The 10,954-nt window shown below is 48.0% G+C and overlaps 1 non-coding gene across 1 annotated transcript; it reads left to right on the top strand.

Moving 5' to 3' along the window:
* Positions 1–1,249: 1,249 nt before the first annotated feature.
* trnaw-cca (transfer RNA tryptophan (anticodon CCA)) lies at positions 1,250–1,322 on the top strand. Its single transcript has one exon. It is a non-coding gene; the product is annotated as a tRNA-Trp (tRNA).
* Positions 1,323–10,954: the final 9,632 nt, after the last annotated feature.

The raw sequence follows: 10,954 nt of genomic DNA, 5'->3' as shown, positions 1-10,954 counted from the left end.
GTTATCTCATATCTGAAGGCTTTCCATTTTCCAGCAACCTGCGAACATCTGCCCCCAATCAGCTTTTGTAGGATCTTGCTTAATACCTGAATCTTCCTCCAATTTAGAACTTCAACTTTTAGATCTGATATATTATTTTCAATCACGATTCTAATGTTAATAGAATTGGGGTTGCTGGCCTTAGGTTTTGCACCCTCTCCAGTAGGTACATCCACATTGTGAATTAGAAAATTTCCTTGTACACACTTAACATATTCCTCTTTTTGGCAGATAGGTAAATGGGCAGGAGTTATGCCTTGGGTCCACACTTCATTCATTCCCATCAACCCTACCCCCATTCCTACCCCAATAGTCCAACGCCACTTTCCTCTGCAACTGCCGAATGTGTGACGCCAGCCCATTTACCTGTTCCCTCCTCACTATCTAAGCGCCCAAACTTACCTTCCAGGTGAAGTGGTACTTTACCTGCACTTCCCAGAACCAGTCTACTGCATTTGCTGCTCACAATGTGGTCTCATCTATATTGGGGAACCGAAGCATAAACTGGGTGACTGCTGAACAGAACATCTACGCTCTGCCTGCAAAAAAGACCCTGAGCTTCCAGCTGCCTGCCAATTCCACACCCCACCCTGTTCCCTGGCCAACATCTGTGTCTCAGGTTTGCTGTATTGTCCCAGTGAAGCTCAGCACCAGCAGAACGAAGAGCACTGGATATTCGACTTGGGGACCATACATCCCTCCGGTCCCAATATCGAATTCAATAATTCTAGGGCCTGAACTCCATGGTATCCTCGTCCCTCCCACACACACCAAGCCTTGTTATCACATCGTCTGTCATTCCACACTACTTAGCCACGAACAGTCTCCATTAACAGTTATTCACCCTCCCACGCAGATCGTTATCAACTCCTTTATCTGTCCAACAGTTCTTCCTTCGCTTTTGGCTCTGTCCTGATCTCCGCCTTCCTCCCACAATATCTCCTGCATATAAACCGACATTTTCCCAATCACCATCAGTTCTGTGGAAGGGTCACATGCTACTCCTGTTTTTTTTGTTTCTGATATACAGCATCCGCAATTCTTTCAGATTTTTATTGAGAGAGAGTTGGAAATTGTTTCGAGAGACAGAAAGAGAGGGAGGAGGAACAGAACAGATATGAACTGTTGATCTCCGTTGCGACTCAAAACGTAAAATCATTGAAGTGCGATCATTTCCTTTAATCATGAATAGAGACCACTGGCCATCCGTGAGCTTGTGGCGCAACGGTAGCGCGTCTGACTCCAGATCAGAAGGTTGCGTGTTCAAATCACGTCAGGCTTCACTGAAGTCGACCGTTTATGTTTCAAACCAAGGAAGGAGGATGTTTACTCCGTTTTTCTGTTGAGCCAAATCTTCTTTCCGGAAACTTTCGATCACAGTGAAGCTTTGCTGTCAGTTTGATTTGTGAACACTGAATCAGGGAGGTGGTGTGCCCAGTGTTTGGGGCAATGCTCAGCTCCCCCCAGTGTGAGAAATAAAAGACAAACTGTTCATCACGGGATTTAAACACACAGCCGTTTCGTTCAGTTGGTGACAGCGCGGTGTGAAAAACATTATACCGATATTTTTACAACATAATCTAGAGATTATCAGCTTTGTGTTTCAAACTATCAGGAGGTCCCAGCTCCTTCTCTCATAGCAGAGTGACAAACGAGTTCAGATAGAAATGTTTCCCACCAACAGCAAATCCTTTCCTCTCACTGGACACAGTTAAAATTATCTTTATTCAACAGAAGGAGCGGAAACTACAGTCTGACGGCCCCTCTCCACATTAACGGTGAGCCTGAATTGTATAAACGGTGTCAGTAAAATCCAATGGAGGACACTGATTTGGTTCAATCGTTTTTATTTGCCAAGCGTAATTCACCGAGAGGATGCTGCTGTGTGAGACAGCGTGGGGAATTACTGCAGGGCCTCCTGCGCATGGAACACACCGCAACTGATGTGTTTCACCTTCATCAGTTTATTCCCATCTCGGAGAAGAGAGTTTTGATGATTCGGATCATAGGAGGCCGACAGAGAACATGAGAAGAGCACTCAGACCTTCACAAGCTTGTCACCACAGCTGGGTCATCGTGGCCCGTGTATCAGTATGGGACAGTAATCTGCATCTACTGACTGGAAGCACAGCAAATTGGAGTGCTGGTGGGACTATCACACAGGAGAAAACGGCTTCGACAGATCAACTGGAGTGGCTCCCAATGCGCAACTCCACTCACCTCAACTGAATAACTAAACAAATTACTCAGTGATTCAAATGAATACTCGGTTTTGAATCTGCACTGTGTCATGTACCATCGAGAATGATGTCAAAACACTTTCATTGCTGTGATGGAGTATCCTGTTGGGCAGAATATACCCGTTGCCAAATTTCCTACGTTCTGTTGGTCTAACTCCGATTTCACTCAGAATCACGAAATGTGTGACAGCGCAGACTGAGGCCATGCAGCCCACCTTAGCTCTGCTGGTTCAACACAATATGTAAATACGTGTCTCATTCTGTCTCCTTCTCCCTGTAAATCTGCACATTGTTACATTGAACATGCCCACCGAATTCCCTTTTGTGTCCATTGAATCTGCCTCTTTGTCACTGTCAGACAGCGACTTACTGACCCCACTCCCTGTGCGAAAACGGTCTTCCTAATGTCACTTTTGCTTATTTTCCTGATGACATTAAATCTCTGCCAAATTGTTCTCGATCTTTTCAGGCCTGGGAGCATTTTCACTGCATTATTTCCTCTGTCTAAAACCCTCATGATGTGGAAAACTTCAATCAGGCCAGTTTTCAGCCTTCTGTTCTCCAAAGACAACTGCCCTAACTTTCCAATCTACCTTCATGACTGACATTCCTCGTACACGGTACCATTCACTTCAACCTGTTCAGCGCCGTCTGCAATCACTTCACTTCCCCGCTTCCTGAAGTATCACCCTCAGAATTGAGCGTAATACAGGTGGAGGATTCATTCAGACTCGGATTGCGCCGGCGAGAAATCTGCAAGACTTGTTCTCACTTTGAGCAAGTGTTTCCCTTCGCCGTGTTCACTGCAATGGTCCCTCTGTCCCATCCCTAATTCAGGCAGTCCGATCTGATTTAACAAAGCGGCTTTTGAGAAAACTGACCCGGCATCTTTGCTCAGGTCAATTTAAGAAATGAGGGTTCGCCTGGGATTGGAACCCGGCACCTCCCACCCGTCTGTATAAGCTAGAAAACCCAAAACTGACATCATACCCCGAGACCAATGAGCCAAAAACCATGTGCGCGCCCAGCTCCTGAAGCAACTGGGAGTTGCTCAGTCCGAAATACATTGTACATTGCTCCCAGAATTACAAGCAGCAGAGAGTTTCAAGAACATCTGCTTCTCATTCTGCCTCCCTGCTCCCAGGACGCTGCTGTTTGTTCCGTCCCCAGGAACCGGGCTGTCTCCACTGGTGGATAATTGAACCATTTCGTTTCTACTTGCAATTCTCCCGCCGACAGAGGCTGTTAAGTCCATCGAGTCCACCGCGACTGTCTGCCACTTGTCTCTTTCTGAGGTGATTCACAATCAGTGATATCTGTCCTAATAGTAAGGGACTGTGTCTGAATGGTGATACAGTTTCTGACATGCTGATCGTCTTGTCATTCACGTCCGGCCCGGCGTGGCGAATTACTGCAGGGAATGGGCGAAACCGCAAGGCATGCGTTTCAACTTTATCAGCTCATTGGCATCTCAGAGAAGTGGTTTTGCGAATCAGTTCATAGGAAACTGATGAAGAACAGGAGAAGACCACTCAGACCTCCAAAAGCATGTTACTTGAACCGTGTGAGGTTCGCTAGTGTATCGGTATGATACAGGGTATTCAGACACTCAGGCAGTAGGTGCAAAGGCAAGATACAGAACAGAGCACAGCACCATTACAAAAGGAAGCTGCTCAAGGAGACATCGAACAACAGCAGAGGATGGTTTCAATCCATCGATCTCTGCGTTATGGGCCCAGCCCGCTCCCGTTTTCCCCAGGTCCCTTCAGCTTTTCATCTGGCACGCGGCATGCACGTTCCAGACTGATGTCAAAGACCTCCGCTGCTGTCGTGTAATATGCTGGTGCGCAGACGTATGGAGGCTGTGTAAATAAAAACGTTTTTCTCACTTCCCACATTGTGTTGATCGAACTGTGATTTCATTCTGAATCACAGCATGTGTCACAGCGCAGACGGAGGCCATGCGGCCCACCTTCCCTCTGCTGATTCGACACAGTAAGTAAACGTGTGTCTCTATTCGTAGCATTCTCTTGCCTTCTCCGTGTATTTCTGCACATTGTTACTTTAAACATGACCAGCGAATTACCTTATGCGTCTATTGAATCTGCCTCTTTGTCAATGTCAGAAGATTTGCTGACCCTAACCTCACCTTTCTAATCTCTCTTTTAGTTCTTTTCCTGATGACTTTAAAACTCTGCCGATCCTTTCAGGTGTGGGAGCATTTCAACTGCATTACTTTCCCTGTCTGGACCCCACATGACTTGGAAAACTTCAAACACGCCAGATTTCAAACTTCTGTTCTCCGAGGAGAGCTGTCCCAATTTTCCAATCTGCCCTCATCGCTAACATTCCCTAAACACGGCACCACTGACGTCAGCGCAATATTCCATCATTTCACTTCCTTGCTTTCTGCTCAATTTGTACTCCAAGCAGCCCAACCTACTTTAGCAAGAGTGGGTTTTGAGAAAGTTAAGCGGGCACTCTTGCACAAACCTGGAAACGCAGGCTCATCAGAGATTCGAACCCTGGATCTCCTGCAAGCCTGCACAATAGAAGGCCCAAACCGCGAATCATACCCAGAGACCAACGAGCAACACCGAGACTGCGCAAGCCCCCCCGCTGTTCCTCTTCAGCCAGCTGAGTCTTGCTCGGTGTGAAATACATTTGACATTGCTCTGAGAATTGCAAGCGGCAAAGAGTTTCCAGAACAGCTCCTTCTCATTCTGTCTCCCTGCTGCTGTTTGTCCCGGGTCCTCTCTACTGGTAGAATTTTAAAACATTTTGTTTCTAAACTTTTCTGTAACACCGGAGTGACCAGTGATAAGCATTGCCCTCCTCAACACAGGATACAGAGAACAACAGAAGACCAGTCAGACCTCCGCGAGGCTGTCATCTCAACTGTGCACATTGGGCCAGTATATCAATGTGAAATATTTATGTCGAAGTTTTTTGTGAAAGAGATGAGAAGGCGAGGTGCAGAACAGTGCGCCGTTAGACGGGAAAGTTGCTGAAGACGACATTGACTGAATAGGAGAGATGGTTTCCCTTCTGGGTGATGCTTCCATCACACACCCGCAGACATATCGCCGTTGTACCAGTATAAACTCTGTCTAAATTCCCACATTCTGTTTTTCTGAACTGTGATTTCGCTCAAAAGCACAAAATTTCAACACTCGCAATGTTCAAACTTTAACAAAGTGCTCATAGATATATTTAGCGAACACCTGGAAGGAATTCTGCCAAACGTACCTTGGGAATTTCGGTTTGAGTGCTCTTGAACTTTAAGTCAAAGGAAGGGAAATTTGCCTCGAGGCTGTGTAATGTGGAGATGTGTTCCCCATGTAAACTGATAGTGGTTAGCCATCCCAGTGCTTCCCGATGCATGGCTGCGCTGACCCACAGGGAGGTTTCTTTGATAAACTGTCCCGGGGACTTCCAGTCGCACCATGACGTCATAGTGCGAGCCCCCGGTGATGGCCTGCAGCTGCTGTGACGCAATAATGGTGCTGGCCCCGGAACATGAATACGAATTAGTTCATGAGTCACGTGGTACTGAATCATTCTATGGAGTGTTCTTTCAACTTCACGGATTTATATATGCGAGGAGGTAAATGGGCAGGGCTTACACCTCGGGTCCACTCGTCCTTCACTCTCACACCCCACAACCACCTCCCATTGTCCCAAGGCACTTGCCCCTGCAACCGCCGAATGTGTAACACCTGCCCATTTACCTGCTCCATCCTGAATATCCAAGGGATCGAACATACCTTCCAGGTGAAGCAGCACTTTACCTGCACATTTGTCACAAACTAGTCCACTGCATTCGTTGCTCACGGTGTGGTTTCCCCAAAGTAGCATGAAGCATAAACTGGGTGACTGCTTCGCAGAATATCTCGGTTCTGCCGAAAAAAAGGCCCTGAGCTTCTGGTTGCCTGTCACTTTAACACTCCACTCTGTACCCTGGCCTACTTCTCTGTCTCAGGCATGCAGCAATATTCCAGCAAAGTTCAGCCCCTGATTGAAGACCAACGCCTCATTTTCTACTTGGAGATCCTATAGTCATCAAGTCTTCAACATCGAGTTCAATATTGTTCGGACCCGAACTCCCCCATGCCCTTGACCCCGACCACACCCACACGAGGCCTTATTTTTACATCTTCTGCTGTTACACACGACATATCGTTAGCCAGCAACAGTCTTCATTAACAGTTAGTCACCCTCCTACACAGATCGTTATTCACTCCTTTGGCCATCCAATGTTCTCCCTCTGAACTGGTGGCAAAGAGAGCAATGTGGACTGATAGCCCTGAGTCAGCAGTTTGTCCCATCTCCAGGAACCGGGTTCTCTGCATTGGCGGATTATTAAACCATTTTGTTGTTGCGTTGATGTGAGGAGACTGTGTAAATATAAACTTTTCTAAATTCCCACCTTCCGTTGGTCGAACTGTGAGTTTACTCTGAATCACAATGCGTGTCACAGCGCATTTGGAGGCCCACCTTAGCTCTGCTGGTTCTACACAGCAAGTAAATAAGAGTCTCTATTCGTATCATTCTCTTACCTTCTCCCTGTAAGTCTCCACATTGTTACTTTGAACATGACCACAGAATTCCCTTTTGTGTACGTGAATCTGCCTCTTTGTCACAGTCAGACAGAGATTTACGCATCCGAACCACTCCTTGTGCCAAAATGTTCTTCCTAATGCCACTTTTACTTTTTTTCCAAATGCCTTGAAATCTCTGCCGATTTTTTGGGAAATTGAAATGATTCTCATTCCTGCACATGAGGCTGAAATAATTTAATTTCTAACGTAAAGGACTGCGGATGCTGAGAATCCGAGACAGAAAGATGAACTGCTGGAGAAACTCAGCAGGTTTGGCAGTATCTGTGGGAGAAAACAGAGTTCTGAAATATTGTCTCTGATTCTCTTTCCACCGATGTTGCCTGACCTGCTGAGTTGCTCCTGCAATTTCTGTTTTTGCTTTTAACTGAAAGTTCATTTCATCTTTCGGTGTGAAACAACCAGACTCTCCATTTGCAGATATTTAACCCTTTCGTAACCTGTGAAGTGATTGGATTCAAACAAACCCAGCAATAATTCACTCTTTCTCAGCTCCACAGGCAGAGAGACCTGGGAAATGAAGCTGTCAGTGTGGGTCTTTATTCGTGGGCAGAGTGGTGAATGCGACGGACGTGAAATCTATTGCGGTTTCCCCAGGCAGGTGTGACCCCTGCCGACTACAAAATTGGAAATGTCGTCAAAACGAAAGGGAGACTGTTCCCCGGTTTTTTCTTTAAGATTCAAATCAGTGGAGGGCGAAAGATATTTCACTCACATTGGGACTGGTGGGAATCTGCAACCCACTGCCTGTTCGGGTGGAACAAGCAGATACCCGCAGAGCTTCTTTTGAGGCTATGAGCCAAGTGTTTGGAAATGAGACTAGAACAGTGAGGGGCTGGAAATCGTGATCGAAATGAAGCAGGGTGTTTCCTTTGCCAGTGAAAGATACTGCTTCACAAAGTTGGGACCGTGGAAGGGAAGCAGTGACTGTGATTATCTTTGGTTGTTGACCTTGTGACTGTTCCCATTGCTGCGCATGTCCGTGTTAACGTCAGAACTCTGCCGCATGGTGGCGTTAGATACGCACAGGGCCGCGGGCGCAATGGATGACGCATCCGACTCCACCTAACTGTTTGAAATGCAGCTCACAGCTTCTTCACACACCCCAATTAATCTTTCTCATTGTCCTGAAGCCGGCATACTGTTTGAATTCTTGATCTGCAGGAACGAGACACTTTTCACTGTCTCACGTCAGTCAGTGTCCCTGAGAACATCAGAGTCACGTCACAGCGCTGTCAGAGGAGGGGAAGCTGAAATAGCCCCACAAGCTGCTCACAGGCACATTTCACTTTCCCCAACTCACCGCCCCAACCCACTGATCCTGGGAATGGAAAGGGAACAAACACCAAAACCCAGTCTCATATTTGTGAATCTTCCGAAAATAAGAAAACTGTTTATCCCTTCGGATCTTCCATCCTGGGCTAACAAAGGGTGATTGCAAATGGTTGACCATTCAGTGTCGATTCTTTTTGGCTGAAAATATCTTCCTTATCTCATCCCAGCATTTCTTGCCACAGATAACTGTGCGGGTAAAAAATGAGGTCTGCAGATGCTGGAGAGCACAGTTGAAAATGTGTTGCTGGTTAAAGCACACCAGGTTAGGCAGCATCCAAGGAATAGGAAATTCGACGTTTCGGGCATAAGCCCTTCATCAGGAATGAGGAGAGGGTGCCAGGCAGGCTAAGATAAAAGGTAGGGAGGAGGGACTTGGGGGAGGGGCGATGGAGGTGTGATGGGTGGAAAGAGGTCAAGGTGAGGGTGATAGGCCGGAGTGGGGTGGGGGCGGAGAGGTTAGGAAGAAGATTGCAGGTTAGGAGGGCGGTGCTGAGTTGAGGGAACCGACTGAGACAAGGTGGGGGGAGGGGAAATGAGGAAACTGGAGAAATCACCTACCACCCCACCAACCTCCGTATACAGCGTATCATCCGCCGTCCTTTCCGCCACCTCCAAACGGACCCCACCACCAGGGATATATTTCCCTCCCCTCCCCTATCAGCGTTCCGCAAAGACCACTCCCTTCGTGACTCCCTCGTCAGGTCCACACCCCCCACCAACCCAACCTCCACTCCCGGCACCTTCCCCTGCAACCACAGGAAATGTAAAACTTGCGCCCACACCTCCTCCCTTACTTCTCTCCAAGGCCCCAAGGGATCCTTCCATATCCGCCACAAGTTCACCTGTACCTCCACGCACATCATCTATTGCATCTGCTGCACCCGATGTGGCCTCCTCTACATTGGGGAGACGGGCCGCTTACTTGCGGAACGCTTCAGAGAACACCTCAGGGACGCCCGGACCAACCAACCCAACCACCCTGTGGCTCAACACTTTAACTCTTCCTTCCACTCCACCGAGGACATGCAGGTCCTTGGACTCCTCCACCGGCAAAACATAACAACAGGACGGTTGGAGGAAGAACGCCTCATCTTCCGCCTGGGAACCCTCCAACCACAAGGGATGAACTCAGATTTCTCCAGTTTCCTCATTTCCCCTCCCCCCACCTTGTCTCAGTCGGTTCCCTCAACTCAGCACCGCCCTCCTAACCTGCAATCTTCTTCCTAACCTCTCCGCCCCCACCCCACTCCGGTCTATCACCCTCACCTTGACCTCCTTCCACCTATCATATCTCCATCGCCCCTCCCCCAAGTCCCTCCTCCCTACCTTTTATCTTAGCCTGCCTGGCACCCTCTCCTCATTCCTGATGAAGGGCTTATGCCCGAAACGTCGAATTTCCTATTCCTTGGATGCTGCCTAACCTGGTGTGCTTTAACCAGCAACACATTTTCAACAGATAACTGTGCGGCAGAGTTCATGTGTATATTTCCTTGAATGATATTTTGTAACTAACATTCGTTTGCTAGTTGTTTGTATCGGGTATTTCAGGTTCATTAGCCGCTGTTCAAGTGTGTTGGTAGATTTGTGGGCTACCATGATGCTGAGAGGTTTGAGTTGTCTGGACACCATTTAACAGATGTATTTAATGTAAGGTAATGTGGCTAGGGTTTCTGCACAAGTTGTGTCTGCTTGTGTCAATTTGTTGATGAGAAATCGGCACACTGGGTGTATTGGGTCGGCAAAGGTGAGGACTGGAGATGCTGGAAGCCAGAGTTTAGATCAGAATGGTGCTGGAAAAGCACAACGGGTCAAGCAGCACCTGAGGAGCAGGAACATCGAAGTTTCGGGCAAAAGCTCTTTATCAGGAATAGACGCAGGACGTCTCCAGGGTGGAGAGATAAATTTGGGTGGGGGGTGTGCTGGGGCGAAGGTAGCAAAGAGTAAAATAGGTGAATGGTGGTGGGGATAGAGGAGACAGGTCAGAGAGGAGGGTTTAGCGGATAGTTGGGAAGGGAGATTGGCAAGGAGGACAGGTCATGAGGTCAGTGCTGAGCAGGAAGGTTGGAACTGAGGTAAGGTCGGGGGAGGGGAAAGGAGGAAACTGGTGAAATCTACATTGATGCCCTGGGGTGGAAGTGTTCTGAGGCGGAAGATGAGGTGTTCTTCTTCCAGGCCTCGGGTGGGGAGGGAGCGGCGGTGAAGGAGGCCCAGGACTTGCATGTCCTTGGCAGCATGGGAGGGTGGATTGAAATGTTAGGCCACAGGGCGATGGGGTTGATTGGTGCGGGTGTCCCGGAGAAGTGACTTGACTCTCCAATCTCCCCAATGTTATAGAGATCGCATCGGGAGCAATGGATACAAAAAAAATTACATTGATGAATGGACCGGTGAAAGTCTTCTTTCTCCTGCAGCCCGGGTTCGATTCCCAGGCAGCGAGGCAATTTTTAGCAGAGCTACAAAACAGGTCTATATTTCCCTGGTGGTCTAGTGGTTAGAATTCGGCGCTCTCACCGCTGCGGCCCGGGTTCAATTCCCGGTCCGGGACGCAATTTTCCCCGGGTCTGCAGGCTATCCATTCTTCTTAAATGCGCTGTATCGTTGTTTCCTGATCTTCGTCGTTCCTAGGTGCTGCAATGTGAAGTAGCTCGTTGAAATTGCATCCTGATGCAGATTTGTTTGTATGTGTTGGGATGATTGCTTCTGCAGCTTAACTACTTGTTT

The sequence above is a fragment of the Hemiscyllium ocellatum genome (assembly GCF_020745735.1).
Source record: "Hemiscyllium ocellatum isolate sHemOce1 chromosome 27 unlocalized genomic scaffold, sHemOce1.pat.X.cur. SUPER_27_unloc_40, whole genome shotgun sequence".
Lineage (NCBI taxonomy): Eukaryota > Metazoa > Chordata > Chondrichthyes > Orectolobiformes > Hemiscylliidae > Hemiscyllium > Hemiscyllium ocellatum.
This window is presented reverse-complemented; position numbering and strand designations above follow the sequence as displayed.